The following is a 16767-nucleotide window of genomic DNA, read 5'->3' as shown; positions in this document are numbered from 1 at the left end:
ACCGAATCCAAAGCAGGCTCCAGGCTCTGAGCTGTCAGCACAGAGCCAGACACGGGGCTCAGACTCACAAACCGTGAGATCATGACCTGAGCAGAAGTCAGAATGCTTGACCGACTGAGCCACCCAGGTGCCCCTGGCCTTGATAGTTTAATTAAAGAAATGAGGCTACAACTGTGATGAAAGTAACCAGACAACTTTTCATTATTTGAGAGTAACCAGAAAAGCTTTAGAAGATGCCAGAGGCATCTACCTGGGTCAGGAAAAGAGCCCATGGAGAGGGTTTCAAGGTGATGAATGATGTTTTCTCCCTATGCCTTATCAAGTTTATCTCATTTAATATACCATTTTAATAAATATCGTGCGTGTGTGTGTTTGCGTGTGGTAATACCCTCAATAATGTGAGTTAGGATAAAATGTGATTGGCTACCCACCTTGGCAGGTAAGGACAAGGTCAGGCAAAGAAGTGGCAGGCAATTCCTTCACTAAACCAAGACATAGAGGATGGGTGCTCCCAGTCCAGCATCCTGCTGGTCTACCCTTCCCAGAAAAATCTGATAAAATGGAGGCCTACTATTAGGAAACAGTGCTAGAATCCCGGCCTACTTTCAGAAATCCAGCTACCAGGAGATAATTAGGCAGGAGGACAGCCACCACTAGGTGGCCCCAAACTGCAGCTAAGCCTAGTAAAGTTTGCACTGGATTTAAAACTACCAGCTGGGACTGCCCCCCACCCCCTGGGGATTTATTTCTATAACCTTACATAGAACCCCACATTCTATGTACTTGGGTATTATGTAACATGACCGTGCTAATCATGTTATGGTGGAATGTTACTACATTACCCATGCACCCAGAAAGATTGTGCTGTGTGTTTTCAAGTAAGCTATTCTTCTCCACGGGAAAACACGTGGTTGATTTTGCAAGTAAGACAGACATGAGAAATAATGTCTTTCTAATGGATAGCATAAAGAGCAGGGGCCCAGGGAAGGACTCTGTAGACTGGCCACCCAAAAGCCATACACTGTCCTCTTCCTCCTTCCCTTTCTGTGTTATACAGACTGGGAAAAACAAAACAAAACAATCAGTTTGCAGACTCCTTTGGAGAGAGAGAGGTCCATGAGCCCCAGTTCCGCCTGGAAAGGTGTAAGTGGAAACCCCACGTAAGGACTCTTTAAAAAGAATATCCAGACTGGCATGTGACCTTCTTCCTCCTGGCACATGGACACGGGACCTGTACAGGCGGCAATGCCTCATGAAGATGGAAGCTTCGTGCTATGGCTATTGAAACATGAAACGGGAGAAGATTAGATCCTTGGTGACAATGTAATACAAGTTGCCAGCCCAGATCCGTCTACCTCTAGACCTCTTGTGGTTTGAGAATGCCTTATGTAGTTAAGCCACTGATAATTCTCTCTGTTTGCAGCCCAACACATTCCTAACAGGTACAGAAAAGAACGGAGATGAAGCATTCATCGGGATGGATTTCGTGTAATGAATCCTTCAGAAATTTTTTTCAAGTGATCTAGAATACAGCGATAAGCAACCAACAGTGACTCTAAGGAGGAGGAGACATTTCGGCCTGGATCGTGAAGGCACCATCGAAAACAATGTTTGAATGTATGGTCATTTCCTTACAACCAAAAATAAGAATGAAATGTGTCGTACATGGTGGAGGAAGTGACCCTGAAACCAGGCTAGGAAATAGAAGTCAGATCAGATAGTTTACTTTGTCCTTTCATTGGCACCCATCCCCCTCCCAGACTCCACTCTGGCTCTTGATGAAGATCAATCAAGTTGCCTGGTTCCCAAGGATCCAGCCTCCAAGAAGGAAGCAGTAAGGGAGAGAAGTTATTTTAATGTAAAAGAAGTTGGTCAGATAAGGTGATAAATTCAGTATATAAACCCAAGTCCTTCCTCATACGATACAAACCCACCCATCATTCCACACAAGAAACCACAAGCTTCTGCCTCTTCAAATGCTACCCAGGGAGTTTGCCTTCACATCCCCAGGGAGAGGGGAGGACTCTAGAGTACTTGGCTCTGGATCCTGAATCCCACACTCAGTAAACCTGATGTGACCAACCTTCACCAGGAAGCTCCCTTTCCTCTGATACAGCTCATAGTTGTTAAGGCTCCCGCATCCACTCTCCTTAGGATGCCACACACCAAACCCTCCATTCCCAGCCTCCTGCTTACGTCTGGCTTTTAACCTGGGGTCATTTCGCCCTCTAGTGTAATAAATTATGTAGGATTCCTTGCATACACCAGATTGCCTCTTACCGCTGTGTATTTTCTTATGTTGTTTCCTCTCCTTAGAAGAGCCTTTCCTTTTAAGTTTCAGTTATCTGTTGCTGTGTAACATCCACTCCAAAACTCATACAACAACCAGTTTATTTGCTTATGATTCTGTGAGTCAGGAGTTAGGGCAAGGCTTAGCTGGCTGGTCCTTCTGCTCCAATGGCACGACCTGGGGTCATTCACTCGCATGCCATCAGCTAGAGTCTGGCTGGGCTGGAAGATCTGAGAAGACTTCACAGCCATGCGTGAGGCCACAGTGCTCCTATACATGGACTCTCCACAGGCCAGCTTGGATCTTCTCACAGCAAAGTAAGTCCCAGGGAAGAAAGACTTCTCAGGTGCCAGTGGGGTTCCCAGAGGATGTGTTCTAAAAATAGAAAGCAGATGTTGCATATTTCGTAAATGGGCCTGGGAAATAGTAAATGTCACTTTTGTCAACTTCTATTGGTCAACACAAATCACATGACCAACTTAGACTCATAAAAAGGGGAAATAAGCCCCTTCTTTTGATGCAGTAATTGGCAAAGAGTTTGAGGACATCAGTGGCGTAACCACACCTATCTTCCTGGCACACTCCTGGTTATTACGGAGACTTAGCTAAGCTAGCACCTAGCAGCAAATCCTGTTTAACGCCAATCCCTAGCTAGCAAATACTGCTAGTTTGCCCTGAGGTTTCTTTCTTTTTTTTTTTTCTTAAATTTCTGACTCTTAGGTGGACATCTGGCTGCCCAGAATAAGGACTTCCCAGCCTCCCTGGGACTGGCCTGTGTTCTGGCCAATGGCATATACGCAAAAGCGTCCTTAAGGGAGGTCGTAGACCCTTCTTCCTCCTCCTCGTTCCTGTTGGCTGGCCTGGAGTTTGAGCAGCCAAACTGAACCACGAAAAGAGAGCCATATATGGAGTATGGCAGGACAAAAGGAGAGAAGTAGCTTGGGTTCCTAGTGAGGAGCACCATACTAGCCAAAACTGTGACTGTAGATTTCTTACATGGGGGAGAAATAAACATCTATCTTGTTTGTTTTGGGCTCTTTGTCCCACACAGCCAAAGCTAATCCCAATTTATATATCCCCGTTAGGTATCTCTTGCTGCAAACCAAATTGCCCCACAATCTAGTGACTTAAACCAGTAAACATTTATTGTCACTCACAGTCTCTGTGGGACAGGACTTCAGGAGCAGCATGGCTGAGTACTTCCACTGGGAGTCATTCAGGCTGTTGAAGTCGGTCTGCTGGCCGGGACTGCCGTCATCTGGGGCTAGGGAGGGAGGCTCAGCTTATAAAGGTGGCTTGCTGTCATGACTGTGTGGCAGTTAGCAGGAGGCTTCTGTTCTTCTCCGCATAGACCTCTTTCTCAGCTGCTGGAAAGTTCTCATGATATGGCTGCTGGTACCCCGCCAACCCCACTCCCTTGTCACCAGAACAAGTGGTCCTAGAGAACAAGGCAGATGAGTGATATCTTTCATGGGCTAGCCATCAAAACCACACAGTCACTTCTGCAATAGCTTATTGGTCACAAAGGCCTATTCAGTGTAGAAACACACAGAGGTGTGAATACCAGTTAGATAAGGATCATTTGGGGGCCATCTTCGAGGCCAGCTACCACCCCCCGCCCTTGCTTCCCTAACAGACCTCTGATTTGTTCACGTAACAGGTGGTAATCCCTCAAAATCAGGAAACAGTGTGTTTTTACAGCATCCTCTGGGATAAATCATGTTCCTTCTAGACCAGCCATTGTTGTCATTAAATTTGTTGGCTTAGCTTACCTGGTTTTTCTCAATTTTCCTGACTCAGAAAGCAGTTTGGAGAGAGGGAGGTTCACATTTAAACATCCTCTTTTTTTCCTTCTGAATTTCCTGCAGCTTCTAAGCCAAGCAACAATCATTGAATTTTTATGCTTTTGTCAAAATAAGCTGTCAGAAACTGGTCCAGATCTATTAGAATGCAACATCATTCTCGCTGCCCCAGCATTCACCTTATGGTGCAGAGACCAGAGGGGGCCTGGCAAACAGACATAAATCCAGAGATCTATAATTCTCTATCCCCTGAAGAAGTGGCCATAAAGTCCATCACTCCAGATATATGAGGAGAGGGAGACAAAGGACAACCCAGATGAGTTTCAGAGGGACCGTAAAACAGAAAAAGAGATCTCACTAACTGTGTCGGTCTCATTATAAGCAAGCCAGGCAAGGACATGATTTATGGTTGGGTGCTGACTGGCCGGCAGGCATGAATGTTACTCTCTCTCCCACGCCCGCCATCTTGAGTGCTCATCAGCCCCCGTGAGTGATGCCGGTGGCTCTTGGGGAGATAGCGCTGTACTTGGAGCCTGAGCAAGAGAACATGGCCTGGAGGTTGTGGGTGTTTAAGAACAGACTATGCACCAGAAAAATGTTCTGAGTCCAGCTGCCCAGAATCTGCTAGGACCCCTGAGTTCCATTACCTATGGAAGAGAGCCGTCCTTGCGTCTGCACACAGGCTTCAGGCTTGCTTTCTTAGCCTCCTTCCTAGTGTCCTCCCTTCCATGTACCTCCTTCCTGTCTCTGAAACCGATCACAGGTTTTCTTGTTAATAAGGTCTGTGATTTTTATTTAAACTTGGCTGAAACAACACAACTTTCTATACTGAAAAAACAAAACGCAGGGCCAATAAGAAAGATGGCCAAGAATTCTTCAAAATGCCTGGAGAAAATAGTTCTGAATATGGAAATTTATACTACCTGGACATAGGTTCCTATGCTGTTACAATAATGGGACTGGGAATTCATGGAGGTTGCTTCAAGCACAGCTCTGAATAGTGATGTTCCAGCTACTTTGGTTGCATGACAAGTTACTCCAAAATGTGGTGGCATAAAATATCCATTTATGATGCTCATAGATTTTGTGGGTGAGAAGCCTGTGCAGGGCACAGCAGGAAGGACTTACCTCTGTTCTTCAATATCTGTCGACTCAACTGAGAGACTCAAAGAGTAGGTGTTGGGATCACTTGAAGGTTCCTTCACTCACACACCCTGACTGATGCTCTCATGTCACTGACGCCCTGGCTGGGGCTGTTGGCCAGCGGTGGCCTCTCCATGTGGACTTCCTCACAACATAATGGTTCTATTCCAAAGGCAGCATCCCAAGGACCAGGTAATCCTTAATGACCAAGCTCCCGAAGTCGAGCAGTATCCCTTCCTCCCCATTCTGTTAATTGGGGCACTTACAGAGGTCTGTCCAGGTTCAAGGGGATTCTAGATAGTAGCATTTGAAGTATGAGTGGCAACATTTCATTACAAGAAAAGCACGTGGGACAGGGTATAAATTTGTGTGGCCATGTATTAGTCAGAGTTCTCCAGAGAACAAACCAATAGAATGTGTATATATGAAGAAAGAGATTTAAGAAATTGACTCATGCAATTACAGAGGCTGGCAAGTTCAAAATCTACAAGGATGGGTTATCAGCCTGGAGAACCAGGAAATGCTGATAATGTAGTTCGGGTCTGAAGGTTGTCTGCTGGCAAAATTTCCTCTTGCTTGAGGGAGGTCAGCATCGTGTTCTGTCAAGGCCTTCCACTGTTTGGATGAGGCCCAACTTTACCCAGGCCGGTTGACGCATAAAGTTAAGCATCGCAAATCCACCTTGTCAACCTGGCACCCATATGTATCTTCTTAAACTATGCTTAATCTCCTAAGACAATGACAAGGTCACGCTCCCGCCTAACATGGCACAACCGTCCTGTGTATAACTATTGATAACTCACTGACCCTTTCCCCAGGTGAGGATGCAGAGTCCTTACATGACGTTTACTGTTCTTGATATCGTGTAATTTGAATATCGTGATGTAAAGTTAGCAATTCTTAAATACTATGACATGAAGTAAGTACATCTTATGTTACATGACAAAGGGATAAGAGAGGAAAGGATATAAAGATATTAGCTTAGTGTGTGCATATATATAGCATACACACACATAACAAAATAAGGGAGAAATACTCATGGCAGTTGTAGTCCACAGTTCTGAAACTGGTCATGTGGTCATAGCTATTATTTACAACTACGTTCTTCGACTACCCACTCCCTGTTTCCCTGCCTTGTGCTTCATGCCATCAGTGCCACAACATCCTACTGGTTACATGGACGAGCTACAAAGGGCTAGAAAAAAGGAGGCTGGGATTGTAGGAGGACAGTTTTGGAGATGAGCTCCTACACCGGAAAAATAACTACTATTTCTCCATTCTTTAGATGTCAAGTACAAATCATGAAATGGATACAAAGAAGCCTAAAGCATTTGGACCTAGACTGGATCAGGGAGGACTGCATATATCAAATGAAGAAGATTGGTTTAATATGGTAAATTAGTGGTTCCCATCCCTCACTGTGCATCAGAATCGCCTGTGGGACTGGCTAAAATGCAGACACGGGGCCCTCCTCCCTGAGAGTTTCTGATTTCAGTAGGTCTGAGGTTAGCAGACCTATCATTTGCATTTCTCACAAGTTCCCAAATGATGCCGATGTTGCTGGTCTGGGAACTACCATTTGAGAACCACTGTTGTGGATGAAGCAGATTTTAAGCAAGCAAGAGAGTGATCTGATCAGATTTTTATTTTCTATAACTCTGGTGGTTTTGTGAAGAATGCATTCGTGGAGGTAAACCACTAATAGGTTATCACAGTAGCACATGTAAGTTGTAACTGAAACTTGAACCAGGACAACGAAAGAATGTCAGACAGGAAGGGACAGGTAGGGGCAATATCATTAAGCTGGCAGAGTTGGATGTGACTGGGGGCAGGTAGAGGGCGGTAGGTAGAGGAAGAGGAGTAAATGAGAGAGGAAGGAAGGCATTGGTACCACTCTGTTTCTAGTGGGGATCACTGGGTGAATGGTGTTAGCATCAGCTGAGAAAGAAGATTACAGGAGGGGCAGCAAGGTGACGACTAAGTCCCTTCCTTTGGGATGCTGCCAGTCACTTCACTTTGGAGCTTCTCCGCTGGGCCTCTCTCTCCAGTAGCCTAGCAGGGACTTCTTGGCAGCTCCAGAGTCTAAGAGGAAGGAAACAGAAGCTGCTAGGCCCTGAAGTCTGGGCTCTGATGTAAGAACAGTCATGCATAGACCCAGTGCAGATTCAAGAAGAGGGGACATATACGCTTCATGCATTTATCCAAGGGACCGTATCCCCCCATGGAAGGACTGGAAGACTTGAGGTGCTTTGAGGTTCTGATTGAAAATGGGCAGAATTCCATACCTGATCCCTTTTCACCCCTCCCTCCACCCCCAGTTTTATATGAGATATCTTACCTAATAAGTGCTAAGGCCAACAGAATATGTACTATGCCCTATCTGCTCGTTTAGAAGAAATTTTTCACCTGTACATGTCTACTTAATCAATTAGACTACTGATCTCCAAACTTAAGTAGATCAGAATTACCCCGGGGAGCTCTTTCAACTGCAGATTCCTGGGTCCAGCCATCAGGGATTTTGATTGCTCACATTTGAAATGTAGTCCAGAAATGTGCATTTAAAAACAATTTGAGTCTCTATTCTATTCCGTTGGTCTGTGTGTCCGTTTTGTGCCAATACCATGCTGTCTTGATTACACCTTTATAGTAGAGGCTAAAGTCTGGGATTGTGATGCCTCCTGCTTTGGTCTTCTTCTTCAATATTACTTTGGCTATTCGGGGTCTTTTGTGGTTCCATACAAATTTTAGGATTGCTTGTTCCAGTTTCGAGAAGAATGCTGGTGCAATTTTGATTGGGATTGCATTGAATGTGTAGATTGCTTTGGGTAGTATTGATATTTTAACAATAATGGAATAGAATAGAGACTCCAGAATTGGACCCACAAAAGTATGGCCAACTAATCTTTGACAAAGCAGGAAAGAGTATCCAATGGAAAAAAGATAGTCTCTTCAGCAAATGGTGCTGGAAGAACTGGACAGCAACATGCAGAAGAATGAAACTGGACCACTTTCTTACACCATTCACAAAAATAAACTCAAAATGTATGAAGGACCTGAATGTGAGACAGGAAACCATCAAAACCCTGGAAGAGAAAGCAGGAAAAAACCTCTCTGAACTCAGCCTCAATAATTTCTTACTTGACACATCCCCAAAGGCAAGGGAATTAAAAACAAAAATGAACTATTGGGACCTCATCAAGATAAAAATCTTCTGCACAGCAAAGGAAACAATCAACAAAACTAAAAGGCAACCGATGGAATGGGAGAAGATATTTGCAAATGACATATCGGACAAAGGGCCAGTATCCAAAATCTATAAAGAGCTCACCAAACTCCACACCCGAAAAACAAGTAATCCAGTGAAGAAATGGGCAAAAGACATAAATACACACTTCTCTAAAGAAGACATCCAGATGGCCAACAGGTACATGAAAAGATGCTCAACGTCACTCCTCATCAGGGAAATACAAATCAAAACCACGCTCAGATATCACCTCACGCCAGTCAGAGTGGCCAAAATGAACAAATCAGGAGACTATAGATGATGGTGAGGATGTGGAGAAACGGGAACCCTCTTGCACTGTTGGTGGGAATGCGAACTGGTGCAGCTGCTCTGGAAAACAGTGTGGCGATTCCTCAAAAAATTAAAAATAGATTTACCCTATGACCCAGTAATAGCACTGCTAGGAGTTTACCCAAGGGATACAGGAGTGCTGATGCATAGGGGCACTTGTACCCCAATGTTTATCGCAGCACTTTCAACAACAGCCAAATTATGGAAAGAGCCTAAATGTCCATCAACTGATGAATGGATAAAGAAATTGTGCTTTATATACACAATGGAATACTATGTGGCAATGAGAAAATGAAATTTGGCCTTTTGTAGCAACGTAATGGAACTGGAGTGTTATGCTAAGTGAAATAAGTTCTACAGAGAAAGACAGATACCATATGTTTTCACTCTTATGTGGATCCTGAGAAACTTAACAAAAGACCATGGGGGAGGGGAAGGGGAAAAAAGAAGTTAGAGAGGGAGGGAGATGAACCATAAGAGACTCTTACAAACTGAGAATAAACTGAGGGTTGATGGGGGGTGAGAGGGAGGGGAAAGTGGGTGATATTGAGGAGGGCACCTGTTGGGATGAGCACTGGGTGTTGTATGGAAGCCAATTTGACAATAAATTTCATATTAAAATAATAATAATAATAAATAAAAACATTTTGATGGGGGCGCCTGGGTGGCTCAGTCCATTGAGCATCCAGCTCTTGGTTTGGGCTCAGGTCATGATCCCAGGGTCATGGGATTGAGCCCTTTGTCAGGCTCCGTGCTGAGCATGAAGCCAGCTTAATATTCTCTCTCTCTTTCTCTCTCTGTTTCCACCCCCCTGCTCCTCTTCCCTGCCTGCATGCACCCATGCATGCTCTCTCTCACAAAATAAGTCTTTAAAAAAATTAAAAATAAAAACGTTTTGATGTGTGAAGGCATCCCTGGACCGCATATGTAGAAAGATTATTTTAGAATTCATTTTTCTGTTGTTATTTTTAGAGCTTACCTGCTCGGTCATGTTGATTTCATGGCATTATTCTTAGATGTCTACTTTATTATTTTACTTACTTCATTTTATGTTCTATTTTACTAAATTTCTTCTCACATCTTGAACTGTCAAAGATAAAAAAAAAAAAAAACCAAAAACAGGCACTGAAGTGGTAAGGACAGGTTTTAATCAGTAATAGACTGTTGCCTTAGAGAAGAGGGTCCTGCATGAACCAGACCAAACTTTGACTTATGCAGAGGTGGTTGGGCATTTTAAAGGGCAAATGAGAGGATAGGGAAGGACAGAGGTGGAAGCTTGAGCAAAGTCAGGGCAGTGCAAAGGTTGGTCAGTGGAGATGCACATCAGGTCATCTGTGTCAGCTGGCCAGTTATCAGAAGTTAGGATTCTATCTTGCACAGAGACTGGGAGGCAGAGGCCCTGTCCTTGCTGAGGATTACATTTCAAAGGGAAGCTTTCAGGTCCTTGAGAAACAGTTGCAGGAGCTACATATACGTGCCAAAGGGACAGAGGGAGGATTCCCAATTGTAAGCTCATTTTAGAGAATGAGAGAGTGGTTGGGATCTACCCAGGGCGTTGGCCGGCTGTCTCAAACAGGCACGTTGGGGTGGGGGAGGGGTGGGTTAGGACCATCTTAGGGATGTCTGGAGCTGTTAGCAACTTTAAGTGTTTAAGTCTTTTAATGGCAGGGGAAGGTGGTTGACAAGATCATTTGTGCTGAGAATCTACTGATTTTAATAGACTGAGGTTGAGGCTCAGTCAAGAAGACTCAGAGAGCCCATCTAGAGTTTGGTGAAGGAGAAAATTTTTGTGGGAACAATGCCTTACGTTAGGTCTTCCTACTTTAGGACACCAGGCCACAGATAGATTAAATGAAATGTGCAAAGCAATAGTAAGACTATTCCATAACAGAGCTGTGATTCAAAAGGAGGTTTTCCGGACTCTAGAGTTTATGCCAGAGGGAGGGAAGGAATTGGAAGATTGTACAAGATCCACTGGGTCGAAGAAATGACATTCTACAAATGTGCATTCACTACAAAACTATTGAGTTTTATCTCTTGGATTCAATGTTAATTCTAGAGCAATTTCTAGCATATCAGTACATTTGATTTTAACATACTATTTTCTTACTTGGTGACCTAAATTTGGTAAAGATTTGTGTCTCCTCTAAAATGCCTTTAGTTCTTCTCTTCATTAATTCCTTTAGGACTTAATTAGGTTGGAAAGCTTCTTTTTAAAATCATTAATCTCATGTCTGTATCAGAATATAACAATTTAAACTTAAAAAAAAACTTTAGAGTTTAACATCTGGTATACATTTTTCTTTAAAGAGAAACCTAAAATGATAAGGACTTCCAGGAAACAGTTGACTGTGAAATTCCACTGAAGAGCTAACATCATTAAAATTGAGAGACATTTAATAATTCTACCTCAAATGGTTCTTAATCCTCGGTGTTTAATTTAGCTTTGTAGAGAGTATCTGATCCCGGTGTAATAGCTTCTACATTTTCAGTTCATACTTTGCCCTACCAAACACATTATTAATTTCTCGTCAGCTTCATTGACTCCTTGTTCTGTTGGTTAATATCTCCATTGTAGGTTTTCATTAGTGGAAACTCAAGGATAAACTGGACTTGACCGTAATTTCAATACAACCATAGGGGAAAAAATTATAGCTCACGAAAGGGCTATTTATCCAGAGAATTTTTCCTTGAGAAAATTAGTATTTTGTTGGAGAAAATAAGTTGCAGTCTCTCTTTTAAGCAAAAAAGGGTTAATCCGTAACAGTGACAAACACAATCACGAATAATTCAGGCAGTCAAGAAAAATGTATTCAGGGCCAACCCTCAAGCTGGGTTTATGGAGATTAAAAAGCCATTGTTCCTGTCCACAAAAATTACAGTATTTTGGTTTTGTAGTTGCCTTTTGAATTCTTGAATTATTGGTGTTATTTGAGACTCCCTAGGTGTCCCCAGACTGAGGACATGAATGGTAATCATCATCGTAACATGAAACACCGTAATTTCACTGGTCTTGCCCCCAGTTGGTGACGTAGGACCCCCAGCCATTTTGTAAACTTCCCTACCAGATACTTCTGGGGAGCCCCAGAGGTGTCTTATGCATGTTGGCAAACAACACCATCTCTTTTAGATGCTGCCAGTTGGCTCCCTTTGGAGCCACTGTTGATCCCCTCTGTGTGGTCTGCACATCTGAGCCGCGTGGCTGTTTGTGGCAAAGCTGGGGAGAATGCTTTCCCTCATGTGTGTCCCTCTGTAACATTCAGAGAGTTTCATTTCAGAGAATTTGTCAGACAAGACACCCCGAAAGACACTTACAAACACCAAGAGTGCTAGCTGAAATATAAAAGCAAAAACAGAACTTTTAAAATAAATGGGTGATGGGGTGCCTGGATGGCTCAGTCGGCTGAGCATCAGACTTTGGTTCAGGTCATGATCTCGCAGTTTGTGAGTTCAAGCCCCATGTTGGGCTCTGTGCTGACAGCTCAGGGCCTGGAGCCTGCTTCGGATTCTGTGTCTCCCTCTCTCTCTGACCCTCCCCCATTCATGCTCTGTCTCTCTCTGTCTCAAAAATAAAAAAATGTTAGGGGCGCCTGGGTGGCGCAGTCGGTTAAGCGTCCAACTTCAGCCAGGTCACGATCTCGCGGTCCGTGAGTTCGAGCCCCGCGTCAGGCTCTGGGCTGATGGCTCGGAGCCTGGAGCCTGCTTCCGATTCTGTGTCTCCCTCTCTCTCTGCCCGTCCCCCGTCCATGCTCTGTCTCTCTCTGTCCCAAAAATAAATAAAAAACGTTGAAAAAAAATTTTAAAAAAAATAAATGTTAAAAAAATGTTTTAATAAAAAATAAATAAACAAAATAAATGGGTGAGTTTTGTCAGAAAGCGGAAGAAACCCTGAATCTTGGCAACAGGCAGGAGAATTTGTGGAAGAAGCAGTGAGGTCATCAGCTGCCGTAGGGATGAGTTTTGACTTCAGGGCAGATGATAGCGGTGTGGTGGGATAGAGAAGCTGGGGTCAAAGCCTCAGGCCCATGAGGGGAGGGGATATGGAGTATCCATCCATCCAAATGACCTGTGATTAGCAACACTATTACAATAAAATCTCCTAACCCAGAGGCAGAAAGCAAACAAACTTGTCCACTCAGCCTGGAATCTGAGTGGATATAAAAGTTTCCTTTGAGAACTTGTGGTCACAGTTGGCCTGAACTTACAGTATTTGTAACATGTGAAATAATTCAGAATCTTAATTTAAAGTGGACCCAAGTCCCACAGGCGCCTTGCAAAAATGAAGGCAAGTCTTCCCAGGGGAAGGCACCATCCAACCCAGGTTTCAGAAAATGCTCACAGAATGGATTCCAAAGCATATGAGCAAACAGTAACACACACACACACACACACGCACACACACACACACGCACACACACACGCACACACGCGCATGCACGCACGCACACACAATGCATAAAGAACCAAGTCACCATGAGCAAGAGTCAACAGGAAATTTTAAAAAGGTCCTTAAAGACTTTAAGTATTAGAAATATCAGGTAGAGAATACAAATTATGTTTGATGTATTTCTAAAGGTAGGATTTGGAACATAAGAAGTAACAAACTAACAAAATGGCCAGCATACTCGATTTTTAAAAGACAATGAGTTCCAGAAATAAGATATCAGTAGTAATTGAGATTAAAAACCTGGTTGGGGCGTGCCTGGGTGGCTCAGTCGGTTAAGCATCCAACTTCAGCTCAGGTCACGATCTCCCAGTTCATGAGTTCGAGCCCCACGTCAGGCTCTGTGCTGACAGGTCAGAGCCTGGAGACGGCTTGGGATTCTGTGTCTCCCTCTCTCTGCCCCTCCCCCACTCATGCTCTGTCTCTCTCCCTCTCTCTCTCTCTCTCAAAAATAAATAAAAAAATTTAAAAACCTGGTGGGATGATTACACATAGATTAACCTGGAAAGTGAACTACAGTGGACTGGATGAGAGATAGAAATTATACTGAATTCAGAACAGAAACACAAAAATGAGATACAAGGTGGGAGAGGGAAGTTGTGACAAACAGAGGCTATAAAAGTCCATCATGCACATAGACCAATGGAATAGAATAGAAACCCCAGAACTAGACCCACAAACGTATGGCCAACTAATCTTTGACAAAGCAGGAAAGAACATCCAATGGAAAAAAGACAGTCTCTTTAACAAATGGTGCTGGGAAAACTGGACAGCAACATGCAGAAGATTGAAAATAGACCACTTTCTCACACCACTCACAAAAATAAACTCAAAATGGATAAAGGACCTGAATGTGAGACAGGAAACCATCAAAACCCTAGAGGAGAAAGCAGGAAAAGACCTCTCTGACCTCAGCCGTAGCAATCTCTTACTCGACACATCCCCAAAGGCAAGGGAATTAAAAGCAAAAGTGAATTACTGGGACCTTATGAAGATAAAAAGCTTCTGCACAGCAAAGGAAACAACCAACAAAACTAAAAGGCAACCAACGGAATGGGAAAAGATATTTGCAAATGACATATCGGACAAAGGGCTAGTATCCAAAATCTATAAAGAGCTCACCAAACTCCACACCCGAAAAACAAATAACCCAGTGAAGAAATGGGCAGAAAACATGAAAAGACACTTCTCTAAAGAAGACATCCGGATGCCCAACAGGCACATGAAAAGATGCTCAACGTCACTCCTCATCAGGGAAATACAAATCAAAACCACACTCAGATATCACCCCACACCAGTCAGAGTGGCTAAAATGAACAAAGCAGGAGACTATAGATGCTGGAGAGGATGTGGAGAAACGGGAACCTTCTTGCACTGTTGGTGGGAATGCAAATTGGTGCAGCCACTCTGGAAAACAGTGTGGAGGTTCCTCAAAAAATTAAAAATAGATCTACCCTATGACCCAGCAATAGCACTGCTAGGAGTTTACCCAAGGGATACAGGAGTACTGATGCATAGGGGCACTTGTACGCCAATGTTTATAGCAGCACTCTCAACAATAGCCAAATTATGGAAAGAGCCTAAATGTCCATCAACTGATGAATGGATAAAGAAATTGTGGTTTATATACACAATGGAGTACTACGTGGCAATGAGAAAGAATGAAATATGGCCCTTTGGAGCAACGTGGATGGAACTGGAGAGTGTGATGCTAAGTGAAATAAGTCCTACAGAGAAAGACAGATACCATATGGTTTCACTCTTATGTGGATCCTGAGAAACTTAACAGAAACCCATGGGGGAGGGGAAGGAAAAAAAAAAGAGGTTAGAGTGGGAGAGAGCCAAAGCATAAGAGACTCTTAAAAACTGAGAACAAACTGAGGGTTGATGGGGGGTGGGAGGGAGGGGAGGGTGGGTGATGGGTATTGAGGAGGGCACCTTTTGGGATGAACACTGGGTGTTGTATAGAAAGCAACTTGACAATAAATTTCATATATTGAAAAAAAAATCCATCATGGCTCTCATGACAATGGTGAACAGGCAATATTTGAAGATGTGATGACCGAGAAATTTCCTATATGTGATTAAAACAAATGAATGGATCAGGGAAAAAATGATATCCCAAACTTCTGAAATTACTCTTCATGAGACAAAGTGAGATGGGAACTCAGTATGTAGTGTGTGCGTGGCATACATGTGGATGGATGTGTGTGTGTGTGAGTGGCATTAGCTAAATGATTATTGTACCATTTTATTCAAGTGCGAGGATTTTCTCTTTATTCTGGTCTATGTTTTCTTACTATTCTGTTCTTCCCTGCCTCAAATTGATAGTTTTCAAAATTTCCTTTATTCCATTTTCTAGTTTGGAAGATATGGGTCTTCTCTCTTTCTTTTTTTAAATTATTTTTTAAAAAGTTCATTGACTTATTTTGAGAGAGAGACAGTGCAAGTGGGGGAGGGGCAGAGAGAGAGAACCCCAAGCAGAGTCTGCCCTGCCAGTGTAGAGCCCGAGGTGGGGCTCCAACCCACGAACCCGTGAGACCATGACCTGAGTCAAAACCAACAGCCTGATGCTTACCTGACTGAGCCACCCAGCTGCCCAACTTTTTAAGAAAATGTATAATAACCATATGTTTTCTATCAAAATCTAAAGTTATTTAGTATTAAATCCTGCTCCCAAATTGGGAAGAACTTTACCACACTATTTATTGGACTTCCTTTTCCCATTTCCCTTGGTCGAGCTATCTAAAATTGCAGACTTGTTTCTCAACTTTTTTTACAAAAGTTTTCATACATAGAAAGTTGAAAGAATTTTACAGTGAGCATTCATATTCCTACCACTGAGATTCTATCATTAATATTTCCACAATTGTGTTATTACATCTTTCCATTTATTTAGCTCAATCCATCCATCACTTTATCTTATTTTTTGATGCTTCCGAGTATGTTACAGATCATCCACCTTTGTTTTTAAAGTTTCTTTATTTTGAGAGAGAAAGTGTGGGTGGGGGAGGGGCAGAGAGAGACGGAAAGAGAATCCCAAGCAGGCTCCACGCTGTCAACAAGGAGCCTGACACAGGGCTCAATCCCATGAATCGTGATATCATGACCTTAGCTGAAACCAAGAGTTAGATGCTTTAATTGACTGAACCACCCAGGCTCCCCTACCTTTGTTTTTAAACCAAATAAAGCAAAATAGCTCGTCTTACTAGTAAGTCAATATTGACTTATTTACTAACATAAATTAATTTATCTAAATTAAATACATTTAATGTATCTTTTTTTTTTCTACCAATTTATTTGCCCACCTCTCACACTTGCTGCTTATGTTTGCGTTTGTCACTGTAGGTGGGTCTGAAAGGCCTTTTCCCAAGTTGGTTGTTCCATATGATTTGTGAGCAAGGAAAATGGGGGCGGGGGGGAATGGCCTGTGTGAATTGTGTAGCAAATTGGAGTAAAGGATCTTTTTTTTTTTTTAATTTTTTTTTTTAATTTTTTTTTTTCAACGTTTATT

At 43.0% G+C, this 16767-nt stretch overlaps 1 protein-coding gene across 1 annotated transcript in view; it reads left to right on the top strand.

Moving 5' to 3' along the window:
• The window catches only part of NBAS (NBAS subunit of NRZ tethering complex), a 366039-nt gene that overhangs the window by 825 nt on the left and 348447 nt on the right, over positions 1-16767 (top strand). The gene's annotated exons all lie outside the window — the stretch shown is intronic.

This window comes from Herpailurus yagouaroundi, unplaced genomic scaffold (assembly GCF_014898765.1).
Source record: "Herpailurus yagouaroundi ecotype Mexico unplaced genomic scaffold, PumYag 188, whole genome shotgun sequence".
Taxonomy (NCBI): Eukaryota; Metazoa; Chordata; class Mammalia; order Carnivora; family Felidae; genus Herpailurus; species Herpailurus yagouaroundi.
Note: the sequence above shows the minus strand (reverse complement) of the source record. Positions and strands in the feature narration are given on the sequence as shown.